The 20,827-nt window shown below is 35.0% G+C and overlaps 1 protein-coding gene across 9 annotated transcripts in view; it reads right to left on the bottom strand.

The window, feature by feature from the left end:
* Positions 1-20,827, bottom strand: part of FOXP2 (forkhead box P2) — a 536,551-nt gene that overhangs the window by 350,774 nt on the left and 164,950 nt on the right. For all 9 annotated transcript variants that reach the window (XM_081243526.1, XM_081243523.1, XM_081243529.1 and 6 more), the window contains one exon: positions 18,771-18,861. The gene's annotated coding sequence lies outside the window, so the exon portion shown is untranslated. The remainder of the gene's footprint in view (positions 1-18,770; positions 18,862-20,827) is intronic.

The following is a 20,827-nucleotide window of genomic DNA, read 5'->3' as shown; positions in this document are numbered from 1 at the left end:
ATCCTGCTGCTTGGAATCATATTAATAGTAGCTTTAATTACATGTTTTATGAGACAAGTTGAATGGTCTGATCTCAACCTCTGTCAGATTAATCAGAGTGGCCAGCAAGGTAGCCAACTCATAAAAACTCACCAAAAGCCAAGACAGTGTATGTGGTAAGTAAAATAATGCCCTCCTCCAAATGTTGTCCACGTCTTAACCCCTGGAACCTATTACATTATATTACAAAGGGGAATTAAGGTTATAGATGAAATTAAGGTTACTAATCAGCTGACCTTAAAATAGGGAGATTATCCTGGATTATATTGTAATCAGATAATCCTTAAATGTGAAAGAAAGAGGCAGATGAGGCAATGTCAGAATTTTGTGACATGAGAAAGACTCAACCACCCACTGCTGGCTTTGAAGATGGAAAAGACCCAAGAGCCAAGGAATGTAATAGCTTTTAGAAGCTGGAAAAGGCTAGAAAACAAGATTCTCCCCCTGGAGCTTCCAGAAAGGAACACAGCCCTGCTGATACCTTGATTTTAGCCCAGCGAGATCCATTTCATACTGCTGACCTCCAGAACTATAAGATAATAAATTTGTGTTGTCTTAAGCCACAAAGTTTGTGGTAATTTGTGAGAGTATGATAAGCCACTAACAGAAAGTAGGGTTCAGGGTTGGGAAAGACATTCCTTCACGAGCATCTTGCCCTCCTACAGCTCTTACAGAGGCGCCAAGAATGCAAGACCCTATCCTGCCTTCTATACCCCTAATCTGTGGTGATTTGGAGAATGAAATTTACATATTAAAGTATGGGATGCTCAGTGTTCTGTTAGATTAGCCATAGAGTGTCAGGTCTGGTATTAGATTTCATCCTGCTTTCAATCTGTTGCTCAGTGTTGTGTTTACAGTGAGGAACCTGGAGGGATGAGGTATTAAATCTCAGGCTTGTTTACTGCTTTCTATAAATGTGGTAGATTTCCATAGCTCAGTGTTCCTTACTTGTAACATATATGCACTATGTGCATAACATCTGTCTGGGTCCTATTGGACTGCAGCACTTGGGAACAAGGGAAACTAATGCAAACATGCTGATTGATGTGCATGCTGCTTGCTGTGCTGTAACTAACACTTTGCTTTGTCTCTGATCCAGGAGTTTCATGTCTTCTGCCAGCATCCATGAAACAGCAATAGGTTAACTTATTAGATTGAAAGCAGGATGAAATCTAATACCAGATCTGACACTCTTTGGCTAATCTAACAGAACACTGAGGATCCCATACTTTAATATGTAAATTTCATTCTCCAAATCGCCACAAATTGGGGGTATAGAGAAAAGCGATACAGCATTTTAAAATTCCGATAGCTGTTTTACTACTCTCCCTTTCTACCCAAGGTGCAGTACGTATAAGTGGGTAAGAGCCACTTACAAGTTCTTCTATTTATTAGCTGTGTGACCTTGGGTAAGTTATATAACTCATCTGTCAGAATGGGAATAGCAATAGCTACCTCACAAGGCTGCTGAGATATTAAATGAGTTAATACATGTGAACTGATTAGAAGGGGCTCGCACACAGTAGCACTCAATGAATTTTAAATGTTTTTATTACTAACTGCACTTCAGTGGGAATTGATCAGGACTGGTGAGCATCTAAGGGGTGGGAAAGAAGGAACAACTGTCCTTCTGGTCCCAAACCTCTCACTATAACAATTCCTTCATAACAAATAAGGACTGCACATAATATAAAATAATGCTTTTATATGAATTATTTAAGGGGAAGGTATAGAATATTGAGAATTGCATTCTAAATGGAAGTCATTCAAGATAAATCTCCAAAGCAGAATTTATTTGAGAAATCTGCCTCTGTATTTCTATTATATAGTTTTCAGTGCATTTGAGTAAAAGAAATCTGATTAACACTATAATTTAATTTAGTTAAAGGAGCTGTAATACTCTAAAACTATTGTTATAAGGAGATTTATTCACAGAAGTAAATAAAATAAGTATGAAGCTGATAAAATGACTACATAAGCCATTTTACAAGAGGGATATATTTTTCCTTCTTTTCAATGAATGTTTAAAGCTCTCCTTCAAGCTCTTGGTAAATCTATTGATCTGTGAAACACAGTGCACTCCAGGGAGGCAATTCAGTTGACATTATATATCAAATGATGAGATGAATAATGATCATACCATTTGGTAATTAAACGTCTTACAAACCTTTTAACTGATTGAACGTCAAAAAAGTCAAATGAGGTCAAACATATGGTATTTTTTCATTCTCATATTAATGATATAAACAACAATGTTAAAAGATATACAGAATAAGAGGGCATAATAAAAATTACAGTAAAATATTTCAAGATAAAATATATATGAGGTATCTAGCTTACTATTGACTATGTATGTATTGTGTCTTCTTTTTAGCTTGCAGAATTGTTTTCTATTCTTAAATGTTTTGCTTTTAAAGTCTTTACTGAAACATTTCAAACCACTTCTTTAGATGTGCCAAGGAGAACACGTGGGAAATGTTAACTATAATCAGTAAAGACAAAGTATCACTGAGAGAACATGGATTTTAGAGAAAGAATAGAAATCCTCTGAATCTCAAATTACAAGATTTTCATGTACAAATTCTATTTTAAACTTAACAAGGAAGGGTACTTTCAAGAAAATTTGCACATTTTATTTATTCTCCAGTCCAACATTGAGCCCCGCCAAAAAGGACACACACACTATCCTCCCAGTGGTTGTTGATTATTGAAGAGTTAAAGATGTAAAAATTAGAAACCCATATTAATTAAAGACCTGTAGAAGCTAAAGTGTTTGTTAAAGGCTACTTTCTGTGGTGATAAATACTAGGTCACTTACATTACAGTATCATTAACAAACAATCCCATAGTGAGAGATTTTAAAAATTTAAAGTAGACCCATATGCCTCTTTGTTAGCATACAAACTAAAATGTAGCTATTCACTGTATCTAATTACATTTACCTAATAAAGTTATCTAAGTACAATTGCATTTAAAATACTTCTGTTTAATATCCAGCACCATATTTATTTTGATCATAATTTAAAAATTGTTAAACAGAGTTTTATTAAGGTATTCAATGCACTTATGATAAAAGCTATAGCTCTTGGAGAAAAGGGAACCCTCCTACACTGTTGGTGGGAACGTAAGTTGATACAGCCACTATGGAGAACAGTATGGAGGTTTCTTGAAAAACTAAAAATAGAGCTACCATATGATCCGGCAACCTCACTCCTCGTCATATATCTGGAGAAAACCATAATTCAAAAAGATACATGTACCCCAATATTCATTGTAGCATTATTTACAATAGCCAAGACACGGAAGCAACCTAAACGTCCATCAACAAAGGAATGGATAAAGAAGATGTGGTACATACATACAATGGAATATTACTCAGCCATAAAAAAGAATGAAATAATGCCATTTGCAGCAGCATGCATGGACCTACAGATTGTCATACTGAGTGAAGTAAGGCAAACAGAGAAAGACAAATATCATATGATATCACTTACATGTGGAATCTAAAAAAATGGTACAAATGAACCTATTTACAAAACAAATAAAGTCACAGATATAGAAGACAAACTTATGATTACCAAGGGGGAAAGGGGGTGGGAAGGGATAAACTGGTAGATTGGGATTGACATATACACACTACTATATATAAAATAGATAACTAATAAGAACCTACTGCATAGCACAGGGAACTCTACTCAATACTCTGTAATGACCTATAAGGGAACAGAATCTAAAAAAGAGTGAATATATGTATGTGTATAACTGATTCACTTTGCTGTACAGCAGAAACTAACACAACATTGTAAATCAAGTATACTCCAATAAAAATTAATTTATAAAAAGAAATATTACAAAGGGTAAAAAGACAACATGGAAAGATCTCACAAAAATTCATAAAAATACTATGGTTTCAAAATATAAATAAAAGAAAAATATGTACAACTAAAAAAAGAAAAATAAATGCTTATTTGACACACAAAAAAGCTATAGCTCTAAAATATAAAATAAATAATTGAATAAAATACTGTATGCTTTCCTCATTCTTATAGCATCAATCTATTTATACCATCAATGTTCTACTTCTACATGCTTTAATTAAAATTAGCTTATATTGTAAGTTATTGATCATAATGGCTCATAAAGTTTTCAACTGTTCAACATGGGCAGTTAAGAAACTAAATAATTTGTCCAAAATTTTGAGATGAAAAGTATACTTTCAAAAAGACGGAGAGATACTAGTTTCAGATTTCTAAGACATACAACAAATAGGAAAGGGTGCCCAGATTAAGGAAACATAAAAGAAAGGTAAAAAAATGATCTAAAAGAAGAGAGAGAAGGGCTGGTTACCAGAGGGCATGAAAGATGAATGCTTCTATGAAAGTTATTCTTGTCTTCAGTGCTTTGGTCAAACAAACCTTCTACTAAAGAGCTCCAGTGACGCTCAGATTCACTTTGTTATTAGTTGAGATTTCCTTTAACGCATCAGAAAATTCTTTAATAAATATCTATTTCCCAAACATATCTTCAGATCTTCCCAAATGTAAATACTGTTACCTTCAATCATATTTTCTTATGTGCAGAGGATTTTTCACAGTCATGTATCGCTATAATTGCAAACAGCTCAACCTCATTCTTCAAAAATCATTTCAAGTTCCACATTATCTGTGAGACTTACTTATTAACAATAAGTGATATGGGATTTTATTTCAACTGTTCACAACGGTATCACAGCTGACGCTTGAAAAATATGGGGGTTAGGGTTGTGGACCCTCCATGCAGTCTACCAACCGCAGATCCTGTAGTACTATAGTACCAATTTATGGGAAAAAAGACAGTGTACAAGAAGACCCGCGCAACTCAAACCCGTGTTGTTCAAGGGTCAACAGTAATTATCTATTGTTGTGTAAAAATTACTACAAACAGCAGCTTAAAGCAACATGGATATATTATCCTAAAACTTCAGATGTCTGGGCACAGGTGAGCTGGGTCATCTGCTCAGACTCTCACAAGGCTGCCATCAAGGTGTCAGCTGGACTGTGTATTTTCTGGAGCTCCAGGTCCTCTTCCAAGCTCCTGTGACTGTCGGCACAATTCAGTTCTTTGCATCTGTAGGACTGAGGGCTCCATTTTCTTGTTGGCTGTAGGCAAGGGCTTGTCTCAGCTCCCGAGAGGCTGCATACAGTTCTTTGCCGCATGACAGTTTCACAGGTCCTCTCAAAAGACATTAGCTTACTTCTTCAAGTCCAGCAGGATAAACTCTTGCTCCAGTTTGTTAAGATGGAGTCTTATATAACAAAACATATTCATAGCAATGACTGTTCCACCACCTTTGCCATATTCAGTCGGCTAGAAATAAGTCACAGGTTCTGCCCTCACTCAAGGGGAAGGGATTACACAAAAGTATGACTCATTATGGAGTCACCTTAGGATGTGTCCATCACAATAATTCCTAGGCTAAAGGTATAAACTCTGGAACCAGACTGCCTCAGTTTAAATTCTGGCTCTATCCTTACTAATTACTAATTATATCCATTTCTTTGTCTTAAAATGAGATTATAGCACCTCCTCTTAATGTTGTTGTGAGGATTATGTTAATATTTTTAAACTGCTTAGAGAAGTATCTAGCAAATAGGAAGTTCTATTTAAGTTTGCATTAAGTAAATTAATATTTGAACATTTATATAAATTTCTAATAAGGGAATACATTTTTACCATCAAAATTTTGTACATTGTGACTGTAAAAACGTATATTGTCATTTCTCTGAATGATTCACATTTGCATATGTGCAAATGTGTGCTCTACCAACCACTGTAACAACATGGAAATTCCCAAAGAGCATTTAAATTAGCTAACAGAGATCAAAATATGAAATAATGTGCAAAAGAAAAAGTCTCTTTTTAGAAAAAGTCTTGCAAGATGCAATAGCATTCTTCATTATTGCAGGATGACTAACAAACAAAACCCCTGTCCACACTTGATAGCAATGTCTCAAATTGTTGTTCCAATGAAAAATTTGTTCCCCCACAAATTTCCAAAACTCTCCTTAGAAAGCAATATGGTCCCTGCTGGGCGGCTCAATAAATATGTTAAGTAATCATGATGGTAATTGAAATCCACAGTTACAATTCAGTAAGAGTAAGTTATGGATCAACTTCTGCTCATCAGCAGTCTCAGAAACTTACCTCTGCTTTCTATCACACAATTCACAAATGCTTAACTTCTCAAATATTGCCATTTGGTGATGAGTGATACTTCCACCCTTTTAATTACCTTCCATGAGCTGACTAAAAAATCAGGCAGATGCCCACAGAGAATTACACAAATGCCAAGTGTTAGAGATCAGGGAAAATACCCATCCTTTGGGATGTTGATCAGAACTTGAGATGCAATGGACTCATCTACGAGGTAAGTCCTTCTGAACAAACACTCTTAGAGGGTTTCTCCAAGATAGGCTGACAAAAATAAGATGACTTTATTTTACAGAATTACAAAAGATGATACTTAGAAGAGATCATAGAAGTCTAGTGCAAAATGCCTTTTTAAAAATCATTTTTCACCAATAAATCATAGATCTGAACTTCAGACAGGTAAGCAGGCTGTTTAAGTTCACAAATAGCAGCAGAGACAAAGAACAACTCGGATTTCTCAACACTGAAACCAGAGCCGTCCAGCAGGGACCATATTGCTTTCTAAGGAGAGTTTTGGAAATTTATGGGGGAACAAATTTTTCGTTGGAACAACAATTTGAGACATTGCTATCAAGTGTGGACAGGAGTTTTGTTTGTTAGTCAACCTGCAATAATGAAGAATGCTATTGCATCTTGTGAGACTTTTTCTGAAAATTCATAGAAATTAAAAACTTGTGACTAGATCTAATCTTATTTCATATATATAGTCTAAAATATTTTTCATGGTTTTAATATATACTCAGCCAGGATACTGTATATCAAGGTAATATTTCTTTTCTTCAGAACTTGGCTGATTTTTATCATTTTGGGAAATAGCACTAATAATGGCTCATGTATTACTGTATTTTTAGCTATCAAATTTATAGTTAGTCTGTAAGTAGGGCATTACATGACTACTTCATAAGATCTTCTAATTTAGTCATGTCGAATAATTTACATTTTATACTACATTGATTTTTAAAAATTATATATCAACATATCTAAGAATTTCATTTCATATTAATAAAGGGAGAACTACAAAATATTTGCTCTAAACAGTGGATTTATGTCTCATGGGGCTAAGAAACACTTGGCCTAGTCATTTCCTCTTAGGATTAATTCTAAATTAGCTTACACAGTGGAAAGAGGTGTTTTTCAGGTTTTACAAATAACAGTTCTACAAGATAAGTCACTGAGTAGTTAACATCTAGGTTTTTTTGGAGAAGTGTACAGGCATCAAGGAAAAAAGTCTTGCATGCATGAAAATTCCAATTTCTAAAGGCTCTGGAGCCATGTGCTTCACAACATCATTGTCTTTAAAGGTGTTAAAATCCTGAGCAAAAATACAAGCAAGGATATGTTAAATCTCTGTTACTCAGAAGTGTTGAGCAATGGGACACCTGGCTAATGGTATATAGCAGAAAATTATGATTAGAGAACTGCAACTGGTTGAGAATTTTAAAATTGTTTTTCTATTTTAAGATTTTTTTCTTATTTCAAGAAAAAAATACATGTTCAATGAACAAAGTTTAAACCATACAAAAAAGTATAAATGAGAAAATGAAAATCTTATAACTAACCCCCGGAAATAACCACTGATAATATTTTGGGATGTATACATACATATATATATATATATATATTCACATATATATGTACTATATAGAATATATACATATTTCTAGTAATTTTCCCGTGAAAAATTAAGGAGTTTAAGCAAAACTTACATGTTATTGAAACAGTGTTTTGTAACTTGCATTACTGACTTACCTAAATATTCTAGGTTATTCTGTTTATTTATGCTATAATTTATTTAACCAGTTTCCTTTCCCATGGTTACTTAGGATGATTCCTCATCTGTGATGTGAGAAAACATAAGAATCCATATATCTAATCACCTAATTCATAACAGGACAACAATAAGTTGAACCAGAGAAGCAGCTATCTTCAGATGAGAAAAAAAAGGTAGTTTAAATCTCTTTTCCACTCCCTTCAAAATCCCACCAAAAGCGAAGTGTTACCTGTGTGAGCATGTGTGTGTGTGTGGGGGGGGGGGAGGTGTTTGCAGGGATAGATTCTAGAAAAATTGGAATAAGCCTTCCTGTAAGAAAACTCCCCAGAAACTAGGAACATTGTTGTGCCGACCTAGAAGTGTAAATGGCTACTGTGTAATCCTTTGATTTTCTTAAATTATTTTTAGAAGACAAAAGACATAGAAACCACTTTTCTATTATTTTAATAACCTTTCTGAACTCCTGGGAGATAAACTTCCATCCCTGTTTTTCCCCTTACGCTCCTTAGTCTTCTTGCCTAAGCCCACCCTGCATTATGCAAATAGATTCCTATAGAGTGAAAGTCCGGTGAGGGTCCAACTCCTCAAATAATGATTAAAATGAGAATATTAGAATATTTACAGCTTCAAGTAACAAGAAAACTAAACAAAAAAGGATTAAGTAGAATAGAAAGTTACTATCTCACTTGGTCAAGAGGCAGAAAGGGCTCCAGATATAGTAAACTGATTAATCAAATACCAAATGCATTTATTTATATAAATTTAATGAAGTTATTTAACATTATTTAATATTTTAATTTAATAATATAATATAAATTAAAAATTCTTGGCTAGGGAATAGAATTATCATAATTGGCTTAAACTAGTTAGTATCCACCCATTGGAACTGGGGATAGGGTCAGTTTCCCATGAAGTATATGCTATGCGGAGTAATGACGTATATCTCAACAACATCAGGGTTCTGGTAAAAGAGAAAGGATGTTCAAGCAACAACCAGTAGTGTCTACTTCAAGCAGAGTGACTATACATCTTCACCTAAGACAACTCCAAGGCACACTTGTTGTCTAGGGTAAATAATAATATTAATAATAATAATACTCTCAAAAATGTCCTGGATGATGTATAATACAGCTGTCTAGCTACTAGTTGTATATTTTTAAGATTTCAGAATTAACTTCTAACGTATCTTTGTTACAATTATAAAGGAAAATTGCTAAACCTACAGTGAAAATAAAAATAAGGTTTCAGGATGCATAGTCAGCCTAATAAAATTTTAGAGTAATTATGAAGCAATCCCTTTATATTGACTGAGACACTCATTACAACTCATTCTCACCAACTTCTTAAACAGATTTTATGGATTCTTACTAATATTTTCATACCTTAGTCCATGTTTTTCCATTTGGAAGAAGTGCTTTATTTAAAAATATATTCTATAATTCAGAAGTTAACTCATTTGGACTGTGCTAGCCTCCAAGCATTTAATATACAGAGCTATAAACTGCATCGGGCTTCCCTGGTGGCGCAGTGGTTGAGAGTCCGCCTGCCGATGCAGGGGACGCGGGTTCGTGCCCCGGTCCGCAAAGATCCCACATGCCGTGGAGCGGCTGGACCCGTGAGCCATGGCCTCTGAGCCTGCGCGTCCGGAGCCTGTGCTCCGCAGCGGGAGAGGCCACAATAGTGAGAGGCCCGCCTACCACAAAACAACAACAACAACAACAAAACTGCATCATAAACCTCTTTATGCTTAAATACACACTGTGTTTTGGGCCATAAGTAAGAACCACAAGAGAAGAAGGGCTATTCAACAGTCCTGAGCAACAGAGCATTAAAGGGCTTTGGACCTAGTCTGCCTTAGCTCCTATCCTAGTTCTGCCACACATGAACTGTGCAACTCTCTGGGCCCCACTCCTTCACCTGTAAATTGGGGACAATAATGTTCTCTACCTCAGAAGTATCTAACTCATAGGTTGTGAGAATTAAAGGAGTTAATACTGGGAGTGAGGGTGGGAGGGAGGGAGACGCAAGAGGGAAGGGATATGGGAACAGATGTATATGTATAACTGATTCACTTTGTTTTAAAGCAGAAACTAATACACCATTGTGAAGCAATTATACTCCAATAAAGTTGTAAAAAAAAAATAAAGAGTGAATACTGGTGAATCTTAGAAGAGTATCCAGTACTAACTAATTTAAATGTCAGCTATCATCATCATCATCATCATCATCTCCATCATCACCATGTGGAGCTCAGGATACTGTCTGAGGGACCAGATTATAATGCTAGAAGAACTCATACAATCTCAAAACTAGCAATATAAAGAGACAATAAAGTATTATGAAAAGTAGAATTAAGTGCAAAGGAACAAAAGGTGACCAGAAAGAAAAAAGTAGGGTATAAAGAAATCAAGAGTGGGATCAGAAACAGACACACTAAATGCACCTCTTTACTACAAGTTCCTCTCATTTGCAGTCTGGCATGTTGCTAAATGTGTAGAATATATTTGTAAAGGACTAAGGCTTCTCAGAGTCTCAGTGTAATGCTCTCCTCATTTCAAGAAAAATTCTTTACACATGATTTTCTGAAGGCAAGTTCACAATGAAAACCAAAATGTCAAAGGAGATAAATGGTTGGAGTCCAGAGTAAATGAGATGCAGTTCTGGAGAGAGGAATGAACTTTAACATTTCTGGTTAATCAGAGAGAAATATGTACAGAGTGTAACAATGAAGAAAACAAATATAAAATGTAAGGGCACTAGAACACTAAGAATATAAAATTATTTAATAAATATTGGGTAGCTGATTATACTTATAGCCTTGCTATATGAGGAAAACTGAAATGTAGTAACTTCTCCTTGAGTTCACTCACAAGAGAACATGAAGCATGTTTATTCCATTCAGCCTTGCATGCTCTCAGAGTCACCCTGAACCCTACTGAACCCTATGGAGGAAAAAGGGTCACATTTATGGTTAAGAATCAAGCACTTATTAACTGATAATATTACTTAAGAGGTCAAAAAAGAGTGTCAAAGATTTCTTTAAGATGGCTCATTCCTAACATGAGAGTGTCATGTATGCTTTACATCTAACTGATGACAGTTGAAATCATTATGGCATAAATAGTTCATAGTTGTGAGAACTGATAAAACTATTGGGTACCCAGAGACAAGAAAACATGTATTTAATGACTATAACTAAAATTAAGCATGAATCATTACCTGAGAAATAAATGAATAAAATATATTAGCAGATTTTTTAAAAATGAACTAAACATTTAAGAGGGTATAAACTGAAGTTATCTTGAATTTGGAGAAGCCACAAGAGAAATTACAGAAGAAATTATTAACGTGACAGATTCTTTATAATGTGGAAGAGAAATGCTGTCTTTAATTAGCAAGTTCAGAAACTTTTCTAACAAAACCCTTTTATTGATTTTTCTTCTATAAATATTTACTTTTAATCTGACCCAGGCAATCAAATAACAGATCTTCATTTCCCTGCATCAGTCTTTCCACACATTTTCACACAGGTGCTCAGATCCTTGTATTTTACAAATTAAATATGTCAATACATGTTATCATGGCATCATATGCTACTGTCATTAAAATCTCATAGAATTCCAGATGCTAAGGTCACTCTAACTTCTTTATTCCTCTCCAAGATTATTTCAGATGATAATATATACAAAATAAATATTTTTAAATTCTTTATATAAACCTAACACTTGTATTCAAAAAATAAAAAAAATCACAGGATAGTGTCCAAAAAAGGGTGTTCTCATGTGAACACATACTCTTAATTAATGAATAAAACACTCAAGATCACTAGCATCTTTTAGTAGACTAAGGTTTACTGTTATTTTCCAACCTTATGAATCTAGAGTGCGCTTTGGCAAATCCATTCATTTGTGTTATTTATTAAATTCCCTGAGGCTACTGATCCATGCATTTAAGTGTCGGAAAAAGACAAAGAAAAAATCATCACAGTATTGTAGTCTCAAAAGTTCTTATCCATATTACTTTCATGCAGAGGACCCACTGTTTAAGACCAAAAATAAAACGGCAATTGAGACTTATGCTTAACCTTTAATTGTATGGACAAGAATGAATATTTAGGCCCAATATAACAAGAATATTTTTCCCTTGATATACTGAACACGAGGAGTATTCACATCTGTTTCACTGCTTTGCCTTCTTCATGGGCTTAAACCTGCCAAATTATTCCATTTGATTTCAGAGAATTCTCATACGGCAATCTATTTTATTTACTTTATCTTCAATAAAATGGTTCAGTGAGCATTAGCAACTCTGAGACACAGGTTTCAATCAGTCTTCAGGCAAAGGCGTCAATCTATATTAGACCTACTGTGCTCTGAGTTGCAGCTAGAAAGTTGGATAAGGCAGAGCAGGCCTAATAAAGCCACAGTGAAGAGAAAGAAAGCTCTCTCCTCAGGCTATCCCAAGCATCGCTTACACAATACCAGGTGCTGGGTTCAACACATGAAAAACTCCTTAGTAAGGCTGACAGCTAAAAGGAGGCTTCAGACTAACTTTATTTAACATGACACCTACAGTAATAGTCCTCTGTACTCCAGCTGCCACTAGTAAAAACTTGAAATGCCAACAGTTAAAAATGAAGTCTCATATTCACCCCTCGGATATTATAGAGGGGAAAAAAAACCCTAAAAACACTCAAGCTGCATAACATTTCTTCTATAACATTTTTACGCAATCACTTATACAACAGTAGTTTCAGTGCACCCTTCCTTACAAATGTGTATGACATTTTAAATAGAGCCGCTGGATTAGATTTTAACCACAAAACAGTCAGTACGTTTGAGCAACAACTCATTTTGGAAAATGATATCATTAAAGATGAATTCCAAGAAATGTGGGGCAGTCCTGTTAGATGCCGTGAAAATGTCTCCCAAAGTACAAACTTTGTAATGAGTGATGCTGGTTCATATTTGAGATGGGCTGTAAAAAGCAGATTATTGTAATGGTGCTCTTCCCAGCAAATAAGACCATTACAAAAGTACTTAATGTTCAGTTGAATTGAAAAGCAGGCCAGTTAAAAATCCATAATTTGCTATTTTGTATAATAGTTTCAAAAATTTTACTAGTGGATCACTCCAACCCACAAATTTAAAACTATAAATGTAAACTCTTTTTTTTATAGGAATAAATTTCCATTTTTTTGTTTTTTTTAATATAATGCTGTATTTTTGCCCAGGTTCTATCATCACAATATAATCAATAGGAGGGAAATTTGGAATGACGGTTTAATGTGAATTTATACAAAAATGTTGTTCTATTACTTGCTGATACATACTTCTCAACTCACTTTTCTGGAGACCAAATGTATTATTTTTCTAATTTAACATTTCAAAGTACAGCACCCCAATTATGTGTACATATATCTAGATGTTTTCGTGTAACGCTATTCTTTACAACTCTATGAGGACATTAAAGGAGAAGAATGGAAAACTAGCATGACAGATTAGTAGAATAGATTCTTTGAACTCAGATTCTGTAAAGGTAAGAGTGTTTTTAACTATTCCAAACAGCTCTTCTATAAGAAAACCAGTACCAGACCAGTACCCATACCCACCCAGTCCTGAGGAAGCATGACTCTCCAACACTAATGTGATCAATGAACAAGAGACTAAAAGTGGCCTCTGCGTATTATAAAATCAGTATTCCAGGTGAAACCTAAACGTTTCACATTTTCTTCTCACTTGGCTCACTTTCTTATAAACATGCATGCCTACCCCATTACATTTACTTTAGAGACAACATATCCAGTATACCTTTAATCCTTGTATTCCCTGCAAAGTCCAGGCCAGTAATGAAATTAGTGGAAATAATTTTTAGGGGTAATATATTATAAAATGTATTAATTATCTACTGCTACATAAAAAAATTACCTCCAAATTTAGCAGGTTTTGACAAAAAAAAACCACATTTATTATGTCACACATTTTCTGAGGATCAGGAATCCAGGAGTAGTTCAGCTGGGTGGCTTAGGCTCAGGGTTCCTCAAGAAGATGCAGGGTATTGCCAGTTCCTCCATGTCTATTGGCAAGAGGGCATAGATCCTCACCACATGGACCTCTCCAAGGCAACTAGCCTCCCCCAGAACAGGTCATGAGGCTGAGAGTGAGAGACAGAGTGAAAGAGAGAAAGAGGGAAAAAGGGAAGGAGGGAGGAAGGGAGGGAAGGAGGAAAGGAGAGAGAGAGAAAGAGAAAGAAAGGGAAGGTGAGAGGGAGGGAAGGAGGAAAGGAGAGAGAGAGAGTGAAAGAGAGAAAGAGAGGAAGGGAGGGAAAGAGGGAGGAAGCAAAGGAAGGAGGAAGGAAGAGAAAGAGAGGGAGAAAGGGGAGGAGGAAGGAAGGGAGGGAAGGAGGAAGGGAGAGAGAGTGAAAGAGAGAGAAAGAGAGGAAGGGAGGGAAAGAGGGAGGAAGGAAAGGAAGGAGGAAGGAAGAGAAAGAGAGGGAGAAAGGGAAGGAGGGAGGAAGAGAGGGAAGAAGGAAGGGAAAGAGAGAGAGAGAGAGAGAGAGAGGAAGAAACAGAGAGAAACAGAAACAAGCAAGAACACCCAAAACAGATGTCCTAATATCTTGTATAACCCAATCTGAAAAGCAAAATCCCATCACTTGTACCATATTCTATATCAGCAAGAAGGAGCAACTCTGGTAAATGTGGGAGGGAAAAATACAATTGTATGAAAACTAGGAGATGAGGATCATTAAGGACCATTTTAGAGGCTGCCTACCACAGCCCACCCTCTGGACAATAATCATTCACATTCTTCCCATGTGCAATCAGTTCCAAATATGTAAGTTGTACTGGATTCCTAAAGGTCATTTAAGGGTTGACTGAGGTACACTTCAGATTACTGAGTCAGCGTAAGAGTGGATAATTTATAAAGAACATCCTTTGAAATATGATTCTCAAATCAACCACTGTTCTGAATCAAGGAGGTATTTCATATATTTAGAGAATATTTTTTAAGATACTATTTTGTGCAAGGCTACAGGAAATACACACATGATATTATGCAGGAAAAGTCCTGGGTTGGCTAAAAAGGAGGAAAGAAACAGGAAGTATGTAATGGAAGAAGTAGAGATGTAAATGTGCATTACAGGCATGGAGAAAGGGAAAGAAACAGTAGGGTATGCATCAACAAAGATGTGGGCAAGTGTAAGGCATGTAGTTCAAGGTATACATATCAGTGTAATGGGGAGGAAATGTCGGATACTGGGGTTTTGTCAGATCCTGGAGAGTATTAAATACCAGGGCAGGCTGTTTTAGTCTGGTGGTTAGCCAGCTTAAAATAATGGATCAGTATTAGGCAGGGAGGAATGGCCTGTTGGGATTTATACTGTGAACATAACTGAGAATAAAATTTTACAGTTAGTGACAATATTCCTTTTTTATTAAATCTTACATAATTGTAAAAAACCCTAAAATAATAGGTTAAATGAATTTTAAATTAAGAAATTCAACATGCTGTGGCAGACAGACTCTAGTGTGGTCCCCACATTCATGCCCTGTATAATTCCCTCCCCTTGCATGTAGGCAGGACTGTGACTTGCTTCTAACAGAATATGGCAAAGCTTATGGGATGTTATTTCAATGGTTATGTTAATACATATACACACACATACATATATGGTTCTATTTTGCTAGTATTTAGTAGGAACTCTCCTACTGACTTTAAAGAAGCAAGCAACTATGATGTGAACTGCATATGGAGCGGGCCACATGGTTGGGAACTGTGGATAACCTCTAGGACTTGAGGATCTCAGTCCTACAAATGCAATGAACTAGATTCGGCCAAAGCCCAGTAAGTTTGGAAGAGGACCCTGAACTCCAAATGAAAATGCAGCCTGGCCAATATTTTGAGTAGCCTTGTAAGATCCTGAGCTAAGCCATGCCTGGACTCCTGACCTGCGAAAACTGTTAAGATAATAAATGTATGTCGTTTTAAGCTTTAAAATATGTAACATCTTATATAGAAATCAAAAACTAATGCACATGCTAATCAAATCACAGAACGTACATTTACAAATTAGTTCCTTTTTACCATTTCATGGACCAAAGTTAGAATGCTATTCTGGATACTGACCAGGTGGCCTGGATAATACAGTCAAACTTTGAGATTAATATAATGGGGAACAAAACAACAGCCAACTTAAAAAAAATGCTTACTATGGCCTTTATATGTATTCAAACATTTAGTCCTCAAATTGACTCTATAAAGTAGGTACTACTATCTCTTTTTTCCAGATTCAGAAATTACGTGTTAGAGAGTTAAATGACTTGTCTAAGGTTTCACATATGGTAGGTTTGTTTTGGAACCATAATTCAAATCTAGACAATCTGATTTCCAAGCTTACATTCTCAACAGCTACACTCTGTATAGCCTCTTTGTTTACAGTCTTATTCACTCTGCTTCCTTTTGCCAAGAAATGTATGCACACCATGTATTTGAACACTTGCCCAGCCCCTCCTAGGCCAAATCATCTTCCTGTACAGTTCATTTACTTTTCAATAATATGAAATTACAGCAAATATTTTGTCAGGTATGATGCCTAATTTTTAGCAAGTATTTATGAAACTTACAGCAATTTTCTATGAGTATGTGAATGAAGTTTATTTCTACTCCACTGAAATAACTAAAACTGATCTTTTACTTGGATTTAATATTCTTACAATAGAAACTCTGGAAATAATTGTAAATACCATGAAGTAAAATATACACATACATATACACACTCAACTAACCATTTACCAATATACACAAACACTCTCAGTTGGAAGTTGTGTGAAATATTTTAGTTCCCATTTCAGAAGTATAACCTAGGTCAGGTTCTGTAACCTCTCTGAGAGGTAAAATGGGCATAATTGTTCAAAAATAGGAAGATTCAACCAAGTATTTACTTTAGGGATTTCTGGGGGAAAGGAACAGAGGAGTGGTAAGGGAAGAAGAAAATTAGTATTTCTTGAAAATGGCTATGTATTTTCATACATACACAATTATGTACCCTTCCGGGAAAAAGACTCTCTATTTCCTAAAAGTCATTTCTTTCATGGTTCCATGATGTTCACTGTCGGGCAACTCTTACTTATAAACCTAAAATCCCCCGGCTATTACTAAAACAAATGTCCTGTTACTACTCAACAAATGAGAATTTAAATATAAAAGGTCTTACAACGACGGGATATATCAACATAACCATTGTCTATAGTAAGCATAAATCACTAACTCAGAAAAAAGAAAGACTGAGCGTAAGCAGGTATGGGTTCTAATAACACGTAACAGTTCATTATTAGCTATAAGATCACAACAAGCTATACTACTTTCCCCAAGTCATTGAAATTCTTTGTCTTTTAGTTTCTCCACTTACTAAACAATGAATAATAATGTCAACCTTACTTAAATCATAAGCAATGCAAGAGTAAAATTAATAAGTTTAATGAAAGAGCAAAATGAAGTAAAAAGTTGCCAAAGTGTTTCAAAAATCTTACATGCTAAATAAATGTGGAATCGTTTTGTTTGTATGTCTGACAAAATTATAAAGTTGGTACAGAACAAGAAAAACTCCATAGGCAAAACAGTACCTGAGAAATAATTGACTATATAATTCAAGCACATTGACAAAAATCTCTCAGGGAAGATATGGAGTCTCTATCTACAGAAAGTTTTAGAAAAGTTTAGAGCAATGCAGTCATCGCAGTGAGGATCCTGAGAACTGTCCTACGCTTATGGTGAACCCCTTGATAAAGAATTCTGGTGAGGATCCTGAGACACTTCCTACACTTACGGTAAACCCCCTTGATAAAGAATTCTGGGGTGGAATGGGCAATAAAAAAAGGAATCTGAAGAAGTCAGGGCACCAGGGGTTCCCCTCTCTTTGAGGGTAAAGACTAGAGAGAAAAATGATGTAAACTCATCTAGAATTTCTTTCAGTTTTCTTTTTATAAGTATATTATTACAGATTTGGCCACCTATAACACACTGCTTGATTGATACCATAGTCAAGAATGACACTTAAAAACTAATTTCACAGAAACATTATAGAGTAAGAGTGGGAGATAAAGTCTGCATTTCTTGGAAATGCAACTTATGCTGTCTTTGTGGTCCTTATTTTGTACCAAACAATGGATTTAAAGTTATCTAAATTGACATTGTAAATATCAAGGAAAACTACCATTAAATTCAAAGAAGTATAACATTAAAAAGTAAACAAATGCTTTCTAAACAGCTGACTTGCTAGATCTCAAAAAGTTTATTTAAAAAAATTAAACTTTCAAGAAAAAATCATTACTAGTATTCTACTCTTTAGTTGCTGACATTTCTAGATCCTCCCCAAAACCTCAATATCACCCGGGCCTTAATAAAATAATATTTAAAACATCGGTATAAAAGGCCAGCAAAATGGTAACAGAAAATACTCCAAGCACTTTTCTTGTCTAGTAATATTTCAATATTTCAAAACCAGATTCACATTCCGCGTAAATTTGTGTTAATTTTCAAAAACAAAGTGAGACCAGTTTTAAAAGGAAGAAGGAGCACAGCAAGGCGTGAAATGAAAAACCCAACAGAAGAGACAGTGCCATCCTTGATATGTCTCTGCGGTTCACTGACAATTTTTTTAACCTTTGGGCAAAGATATTTAACCCAAAAATTAAAGGACAAAATAAGTATTAGAAAAACAAAAATAAGCACAACGAACAAAAGAGACTTATCACCAAAAGACCACTTACCTATTTCTTCCAGATCTTCCGCAAGACTTTCGAGTCAACCTTGATATGGAGCCCTAGGTAAATTCAATCCCAGCATCACATTAGAGTAGCCCTGTTAACAGAGACAAATAATTGTCACTGCTTTGAAAATTAAGTTTGCATTTATGTCCCAATTAGTTCCATGACTTCACAGAACATAAAACACATTCAACCTCAAATAAGCATAATGCATTCATTGCTTTGTGGATCTTCAAATGTGTATAAAATTACTTTTCTACATTTTAATTTAGAGAATTTTAAATCCATTGATTGGTACAAGGCAAGGACCGCAGAAGCAGCACTAGATGCATTTCTAAGAAATGCAGATTTTACTTCCGACTCTTACATTGATTTGCCAAGTTTAAACTTTTGATGATTAAATTTTGCAATTTATAGAATAAAATCATTTATGTCTCAAGGTTCCCAACTGAAAACATGGCTGATTTCAACTGCCTCTTCAGCACATACTTAATGAGCTTTGTAGGCCTTTCCACAATTAACAAGTTGGTAGTAAGCATTTTCTCCTTATAATCACAATGTAAGGGTTATTACCCTAATACTTATTTGAATTTATATTTTCCATACCCATTTCCTATTTAACCACTCTCTTTTCTAGTCTCTTACTTCTTTAATCTGAATGATTTAGCTCATACATTTCTTAGGCTAAAATAAGTGTTCTGAAGGTCCAACAAAATGATAGGACTTAGTGTATAGATAGTAAATGGACTTCGACTCATAAAACAACTCTGACTGGTAGGGACCACACGAAAAGCTGTAGGAAGACTAAATCTAAGTCTACTAAGTCTGCTAATTGTTCAATTAGCAATGTCTGCCACAGGCATTGAAAATGATGAATGACATCATATGCCATATCTGTTGAACATTTAGGCATTTCAGTAATTTTATTTAAATTATGTCCAAACACTTTTGGCTAAAAATTCTTTCTTCCAATGCAATCTTAGTGAGAGGTCAATTAATTAAACAGATAGAAACGAAACATTCTGGTTGAATCAGGACCCCAAATACTCAGTTCCACCACTATTCTCTCCTCAGTTGCCTTGGAGGTATTCCACGAAGCTTTAGTTACACTGAAAAGCATAACTTGAAATCACTGTTTTAGTTCATCTTAAGTATTAGGTAACTCAAAGTCACAGAAATGTAGGTAATTCAAACTCCTGTTGTTAACATTCTAGCATTCTTCCTCTATTGCTTCTGTTCTCTATATTTCTCTCAATGACAAAATTTTGCATAGGAGCAGGCTCCACCCTTGACTTTCCTTGTGTTAATCTTTCTTCCATGATTATTTCTTGCCTGCTATATGCCACCAAAAGATTTCTTATTAAAATATAACAGTCTAAATTATTTCCTAACTCCATATTGGCTTATTTCCCCCCCTTCCTGTATTCATGGATATCAATTTTTCCTATAACAGTCTATAAGTTCTAGATTTTTAAAGAAAACCTAAAAACACATTTTAAAGTATATGCTATAAAAGGTCTATCATTATCAAAGTTAAATTAAAAAATAAAGAGCAAAGAGAAGGAACCCACTCTACCAAACGTTAGGATACAATACAAGGCCAGGGACGGACACTGAGATATAGAGTTCAGAAATAAATCCACATATCAATACTAACTTTATGTATGATAAGGATGATATCAAAAGTAAAAGGAAAGGCTGCTATTGACTTATTGTATGGAGAAAGAAAAATAGTCTCAGGTTATGGCAAAAAGTAAACTTAGCTCCTTATTTCACACCATATACAAATTTGGATTCCACCTAGATTAAAGAGTTTTAAATGTGAAAGTTATCTTTTCAAAGCTAATAGAAAATATTTAGGCGAGTCTTTCTGAGAATTAGAAGTAAAAAGCAATTCTGAAACAAGACCCAAAAAGCATAAATAATGAGGCATAAAATTGATGGATTTGGCTAAGTCAAAATGAGAATTTTTCAGTGAATAATACCATAAGTAAATTTCACAGATAAACTGAGAGAAGACCTAACACAAACAAGGAATCAATATTAGAATAAATACTCAG

This window comes from Mesoplodon bidens, assembly GCF_964165515.1.
Source record: "Mesoplodon bidens genome assembly, chromosome: 9".
NCBI lineage: Eukaryota > Metazoa > Chordata > Mammalia > Artiodactyla > Ziphiidae > Mesoplodon > Mesoplodon bidens.
Note: the sequence above shows the minus strand (reverse complement) of the source record. Positions and strands in the feature narration are given on the sequence as shown.